Raw genomic sequence first — 8,514 nt, 5'->3', positions numbered from 1 at the left:
AGCATCAACAGAAGTGATATAAACTATGAACTTTCGGTACCTCTGCTGTTGTACCTCAGAAAACACAGATCAGTTTCCAAACCGAAACCCTTCTTCAAACACAACGACTACTAACACAACTACATCTCGGTTACGTGATTCTATACCTTCTGAATTTTCACATTTATATCTTTTATCTCAATCAGTGCCCGTTTTCCAATTCCGATTTACATTCCTGTATTCTGGCTAAAGACCCTAGTCATGTAATATTTTCCTGTTCGTTTCGGTCTTTTGCATATAGCTTAAGATCATCCGTATACATGAAGTGGTTTATTCTTTCTTTGTCTCTGTAAACTAGTGTTATTCATAGCATCTTTTGAATATGTTAATAGTAGTGGAGATACAGAGTTTCCTACGAAAATTCCGCTCGGTATTTTTATCCTTGCCATATTTTGCGCTCCAAGACTTAGTTCCAATGGCCTCGCTTTCATTATTTTTTTTACATATGATTGCTACTTTTATCAGATATTTTCTATATCATTTGGCATTTAATTATGTGTTTGGCTGATTATATCGTATGTCTCTTTGTAGTAAATATATATTAGAGATTTTCTGATTTTATTTATATTATTATTATTATTATTAATATATTATTATTATTATTATTATTAGTAATAGTAGTTGTAGTAGTAATAGTAGTACTAGCAGTAGTAGTTTTAGATTTCTTACAAAATAGTGTTACATATCAAGGGCCGCGTTTAAAATGAAAACAATTGAGTAAGATCTTTCACGTCAAAAGTGACCAGAGACGTAATTCGATGGAACCGTGTGATTTCCGTTGTAAGATCTTTAATCATTTTTGTTGGCAAAACTTCAAACAGAAAAGACATGTCTGAATACGGTCTTCAATAGAAGAACGCACGCAGTGTTGCTGGGTGTACAAAACGATATATATGTCTGCGTATCTGTCTGTCTTTCTCTATCTCTTTCTGTATTAGCTCTCCATTTTCTCAAACCCATTGCCAGTGTCTGTGGTGTATATTAATATTCGTTTAATCACGTATGGTGCGTGCTGTAAGTAATGGTATCATCATTCTGTAGTGGTTGCAGTCTCGCTATTAAAATATGTTACATCTTTGCAGCACACTCCACCTTTTTCGAGAAATGTTGCACATTACTTTACCTTATTGTAACAGCCGTTTTCCATTGGCTTCTCAATAGCACCTACTTCTTGTTTACATTGAATTTTAGTACTATCAACATCCCAAATCCAGTAATTCCCTATGATAGTCTTGAGTGTGCTTTTCCTTTGTTTATCCTTGTTGTTCTCCACGATTATTTTCTATGGTGCCAAAACAAATATCATTTTTAAAAGAATAATGAATGTCAGAAAAGTGTATTTCTGGTAGTGTCAGTTTCTAATTTTGACCTGAATTCTTTCCAGTGGATCAAACATAATCATCGTGTTAGTGACAAACGATAAAACTAGTGCATATGAGAACTGGAATAGCTGGACAGAAACATCAGATATGAAATTAATCTTAATCAAGTTGTGTGTATATATATATGTTGATATTGATAAGATGTACTAAAACATATATTAATAATGTAATTAAACCAGGATCTCCATCTTCCAATATATACCCATGTAAGTTGATTTCGTTTTAATATATGTCTCGCACCTTTCAATTTCTCTCTCTATATTTTTATACTTATCTATTGCTATTTTGTCTCTTTTTCTCCCACACTCTCTTTATTTCCATCTCTCTCTCTCCCTCTCTCTCTCTCGTTCTCTCTATCTCTTTATATATATATATATATATATATATATATATATATATATATATATATAGTAAGTTATAAAATGTATATGGCGATTAAGCTAGACTAAATATTCCGCGTTTCATCCACTCTAGGACTCTTAAGGCTTATAAGCGCATAAGCCTGAAGAGTCCTAGAGTGGATGAAACGCGGAATATTTAGTGTAGCTTAATCGCCATATACATTTTATAACTTACTAACTAGCTCTACCTACGTATTGAGCACTTTTGAAGTAAATACTTAAAGTTTACGCATAAATCTATACTTTCGTATATTGATTTTATGTGAGTAAATTAAGTATATATATATATATATATATATATATATATATATACATATATATAGTAAGTTGTGAAAATATATTTATGGTAATCGAGGGTTCAGCATTTCAGGTCCGTAAAACATAGTCAGACAAATAGTCTTCTAACGCTAATGATTTCCTACAGAGATGACACATTGAAGCCCCTTTATAGCTAATTTCCATTATAAGCTTTTATCTATCGCTACTCACGTATTGATTGCTGTTGATATAATACTGAAAATCGATACGTATATGCATATCTATTTATATATATATGCATACACGCACACACGCACACAAGCACACACACACATATATATATATATATATATACACTTTATTTGTTTTTACATAAGAAGTAATATGTTGCAACACTATCATGGGCATGTTCTGGTCAGAAAATTACTTATAACTAGAGACCTCTTCAAGCGATACAGCTGATACGAATACATGTCACATGGAGTTACTATCAGGAGCTTCGGCCAAATATTGTGAAAAATAAGAGTTGGTGAAAATAAATGGAAATTGTCAGGGGTTATAGGATTTATAAAAACTTAATTATAAAGGATATAATTGAAATGTCCCAGGAGAAAAAGTTGGAATAATTTTAGCACCACGGTGGTGAATTAATGTTCAAGATTCCATGTTAAATTTTCTATAATTATAGCCGTGCTTATGTTTTATTTTTTTTTAGTTTTAAAAGTAAAGATAGAAACTGTTTAAAATTTAGAGATATTTTGTATTAAACTAATTAACTTACTTAAATTATAATTTTTGGGCACAGCTGCTAGACTTTGGCGTTTCAAATGTGGGCTATATTTAGTTTTATTTAGTATCATGCAAATACATAAAAAGTATGTGGAAAGGCTTTCCGTAAGTTCTGATACAAATTTAAGAGAATTAGTCAATCTACGGGCTCATTTCTCGTTGGAGTAATATTTAATTCATTCATAAATGAACAGGTTTCTAAACCTACCTACCTACTTTTTAACTAGTCGGCCTTGCCCTCCGGTATACCTTTTTTCCTAGAATCAGCGATGCCTACGATAAATAACTTTTATTGACACCATGTAACGTCAGCATCGATCAAATTCCCTTTTCAACATTTTTCTAGACAATACCATTTTTTCACTAGTTGCAACATTCGACGTACACATCATGGACAAGAATTTCGCTTTGTTTTATTTTTCCAAAATAATTGTTTTTTATTTAAAAAAAAAACCGTGTTCTGTTTAAACCTGTGTTTTCCTCGATAACGTTCTAGTATCAATCAAAATGATCATCTTGCTCTTATAATGATGTTGATTGTTGTTGTTGTTGAGAATCATTCATGATCACTTTGTTTCCACTCCTTTCCACCATATCTTTCTGTACTTACACGAGAGACTTTATAAAGTACACCAACGTCCTTAAGTGAGAGAATTTTCAGTAAAACAAATTGGATTCGAAATTGTCTCACTCAAGTTGTCAATCTGTGTTATTAACCAGTGATGTATTCATAAATACTGTGTACTCTTTACCCTGTATATGTTGTTAAATATGAATGCATTATTTCCCCGACTTTTCTTTATTTGTATTTATTATTCGATTTGGAAACTCTTGAAAGTCTTACATTTAGTTGCTTTAACTGATTACATTAACCTCAACAATGTGTTGAAGGTTATTTACAATACAACCTAAACTTTATTTTAACTGGTATTATGAAATTACAACTAAAAATGGTTTGTGTTATACCAGTAAGATTTTTTATTTTTAAAAGAAAAGTCAAAATAAATCCAAGAAATGCAAAACTAAACCTAAGTCCCTTTTCCTTATGAATCGATTCTTTTAAAATGTTGAACGCAAAATCAGTATTTATAGCCAGGACGATAAACTCTGTTACATAATGCTGGTCTTGTCGCAAGTCATAAATTCAGTTTGAAGATGTAATGATATCAACTCCCACGGAGATGGCATGCGATAAACTGTGAGATAATTACCAGATGCGTGGCAGTGTCAAAATACGAGTATATATCTTGCAACGGTTAAAATAGGATACACAAAATAAGAGTTCACAAGTTTGTAAATGTCCACAAAAACATACAGCGGTTCCGATAACCAACGTGTATTGTTAAACGCATTTGTTTTTACATAAGTTCATCTGTGTTAACTCTAGATCACACACGCTATAGTTACCGCATTATAGTCTCTTCAAAGTCTTCATTCAATACGTTTTTCCCTATTGTTATCAAGAATAAAAAGCCAAACATTGACCATTCACTGATTCCACCAATTACCATAGAGCTTCGGAGAAAGATTAAGATAATTATATAAATTCTAAAACTGCATAAGCTGGTGTATTTAAATAATTATATTATATTTCGATAAAAGCCTATACAATATTATGGTTGACTGTGTGCATTGAACATCTATAGAATGGAAATAGACAGTTTTGCGTTATATTTTTTGAATTTATGAATTTAAAATTATAGAAAAAAATAATAGAATATAAAGTTTTGGTGCAGAAGTGCACAGGACTATCCTTGATTCTCAAGATTGCCAGTTGTGCCATAAGAAGTTAAAACAATTCACTGAATATTTTAAAATAAATGTAATTGTGCTCACATTACTTTGCAGCTAATTTATGTTGAGTAATGCCCCGGTCACTCCCTGGAGTCTTCTAAAATGTAAAAAGTAAGAAGAGAAAAGATAGGATTCCTAATTCAAAATCCGGATAACACCGGATCTTATAGCGTCGCCGTCACCATAATCAGAAGCAGGGTTATTCATCACTAGTAAAACCTTTCTGTTCTTCTTCCACTTTTTTTCGTCCATTGCTAAGCATGGCCACATGGACCAAGGTAACTGCCAAGATTATCTTTCTGCTAGGTATTTAGTACTTTCTTCCACCTCTTTCATTGCACTAGGCTTTATTGTTTCGCTATAAATGTCCACCTGTTGACTGCATATCTCGAAAGGTGAACCACTCAAATAAGTTTCGCCGGTCGTATTGTAGTGATAATATCGTTTCCACAATGTGTTTCTTTTTCCTTTCATGTAGCCGACCATAATGCTTTCCGTTTTTCACTATCATAGTTTAATAATAAGTTCAAATGCATCCAATATATCAATAATTAAAATAACGATGTGTGTATGTGTGAACAAAATCACCACTTTTTAATACGCAATCTTTAAAACAAATATGAGTGTGACAATAACACGATGGTTGTTAATAGGAAAAAAATTATAAACGTATTTAAAAAGTTTGGATAAATTCAGTTAAAAAATAGCCTCTAAATAACTGAGCAGGATTTTATTTGTAAATAAAATATTCAATTCTGTTAAAACCCGATACATGAATATAGCAATGATAAAATAAAACAACTTTATGAAAATGATAACACGATTTGTTTACGCTTTATTTACTCATGCAAATTGTTACTGGAAATGGTTCTGTGGTGTTACCTGCGTCCAATGCTGTGATTTCATGTTGATTGGTACGCATTGTAAAGTTACGCAGTCACAAATTCTATAACACTTTGTGGACAGTTCGAATGTCCTTGCGTGCTTGATTGTTTGAATCATGTTGACCAAATATATGGTAACACACACACACACACACGCATATATATATATATATATATTTCTGTAGAAATATTATTTATTCACTTATATTTCCTTTTATATATGCCAATCCTTATCTATATCGTTACAGCGCATATAATATTATATATAGCAATCGTTTATCCAAGGTCATTACAGAGCATCTAATGAATAAATAACAAATATCTATATTCCAAATTCCATGATGTTGACCATCTTACAATTTACTCCTTTAATTTAGTTCACATTACACTTCTTGACGGTGTATGTTTCGTAGCACAAAATCATTCACTTAATTATTATATCAATCAATGAATCTATTTTGTCCTTAACTCATAAGCAGAAATAGCACTCAATCAACCAAAAGAGAATAAATTACGTTTCGGTATGATTAAAAAATCTGAAAATTTGAGGAGAAGCTAAAATTACCATATTATTTGCTTACATTACGCCATTTGGAACTTAGAAAAATATATATTACCGTTATATATATATTTTTGTATGCATCTCCTTCTTTCTTATCTGTTATTTTTTTCTACCCACTTCCTATTTTTTACCTCTACTTTTCTTTTCTTTCTATTTTAATGACTGACATACTATTTTAACATCCTCATTATCAACTTTGGTTTCAGTTTCGATTCTAGCTGATGGCACTCAAATCATTATTTTCACTTTTGAAATCACGACTACATATTAAATACAATATAATATGAAATAATCAATGGAAAATTGACGCTAAAATAGTATATTAGATATCTGCGTAAATTAAAATATCATATTTAAGCGTATTTTACGACTGGGAAACACCGGACACCCCTGCTAGTGATTTATAAAAACGTCTTATGAATTAAATAGAAAATATGTTTAAATCATATTGTACAGTTGTTTTATGTTGTGTTTCATCGAATTGTTGTTTTGTAAGTTTTTGTAATTATGAAATAAAACCTTATATCAAATATATTGCGGCAATCAGTGGAAACATGATTAGATTATTTTTCTGCTTCAGAGAGTGCTTTACCTTTTATGCAATTTGCTAAATTTTAAAGTTGTAAACATAATACCTAGAACCCCATCCTCCAACGTAGACCCCTACTACCATGTCTCCTTCTCCAACATCAGGGGTCTACGTTCCAACCTTCCAGAGGTTGAAACCCAATTACAGGACACGAAACCGGACATATTCTTCTTAAGCGAAACTGGCATAGGGCCGACCACTTTCCCTAGACGAGTTCATAATTAGAGGATACTCTAACTTAACATATAAATCTGACTCCGAAGATCGCTATGGCAATCGAATATGTGCCTACATAAAAGATGGCTTTCCGTGTGGTAGGGATATCTCCAGAGAAGGCCCTAATTTACCTTATATGTGCTTCCGGCTTGCACTTGCTTACACCACCGCATTTATATTTGCCCTCTATCGCCCCTACGACAGCAGAGTTACAACCTTTAAGAGTATATCTGTGAAAATTGACCACATCCTGTCTACTCATCCTTCGGCTAACGTTCACATTTGTGGAGACTTCAATGTCCACAATGTGAAATGGCTGACCCACTCGAACAAGGCAGATGATGAGGGGAAGTTCTGTCATTATTTCGCCATTGCCTATGACCTCACCCAAATTGTTCATGAACCCACCCGTGTGGCCGATACTACTGCTCAGTATGCAATCCTTTTAGGCCTTTTTCTCACAACTTCCCGTGAGCTATGTTTATGTTCCGTTCTACATCCTCTGGATCTTCTGACCACTCGGTTGTATCAGTTAAGATAAAAATGAAATGCAATAAGTCTTCAGACGTACCTCTTCACCGTAGTTTATATCGATACTCTACTGCTGACTGGGATAGCTTCCGTACATTTATAGCTGATCTACCCCTGCATTCCATGTTTAAAAGGATGTGTCTTCTATTGTATCAGACCTGACCGAATGGTTAATTTTAGGCATAGACCGATTCATACCATCCAAAAATTCCAACAAAACCTACAGTCAGCCATGGTTCTCCACAGAATGTGCTGCAACCATCGCGCACAGAAATCACTTTTTCCATAGCTACCAACGTAATAGATGCACAGAGACTAAAGCTGCTTTCAGGACTGCCAGCAACCACTGTAAAAGTAATAAAAAATGTAAGAGAGCTATATGCTCAGTCAGTTAAATCCAAAGTAGCTGAGCAGCGGCTTGGTTTCAACCAGTTTTGGCAAATAGCAAACGGAACCTTGAACAGAAGCGTGCGTTCTATCCCAACCATCATTCATGGACCTGAGATCATCTCGTCAGCACCAGACAATGCCAAACTATTTGCCAAGAACTTTGCAGCTAATTCTACCCTATGCGAAGAAGGCCATCAACTCCTCGTATTTCCTCCTATAACACACAAAACGCTATGCAACACACAAATATCTGTACGTGAGGTCGCCAAGCTAATCAATAACCTTTATTCCAGTAAAGCAACTGGCCCTGACGGCATTCCAATTATAGTGTTAAAAAAGTGTCAACTAGAACTTGCACCTATACTTACAAAACTGTTTAAGCGTTGCCTTAAGGAGAAGTGCTTCCCAACACCCTAGAAAACCTTATCAGTATACCCTGTATTTAAGAATTCAGGTGATAAGTCATCTCCTTCTTAGTACAGACCAATAAGTCTTCTGTTTGTTATGAGTAAGTTGCTGGAAACCATATTAAATAAGGAAGTAGTCAACCACCTCAGCAGAAATAACCTTCTTAGTGGCATGCAATATGGTTTCCATTCTGCAAGATCTACAGCAGATATGCTAACCGTTATATCTCATAGGATTAGTGAATCTCTCGACAAAGGCTTAATTTCTAGGG

The sequence above is a fragment of the Euprymna scolopes genome, chromosome 15 (assembly GCF_053919585.1).
Source record: "Euprymna scolopes isolate OS-2025 chromosome 15, ASM5391958v1, whole genome shotgun sequence".
NCBI lineage: Eukaryota > Metazoa > Mollusca > Cephalopoda > Sepiida > Sepiolidae > Euprymna > Euprymna scolopes.
Note: the sequence above shows the minus strand (reverse complement) of the source record.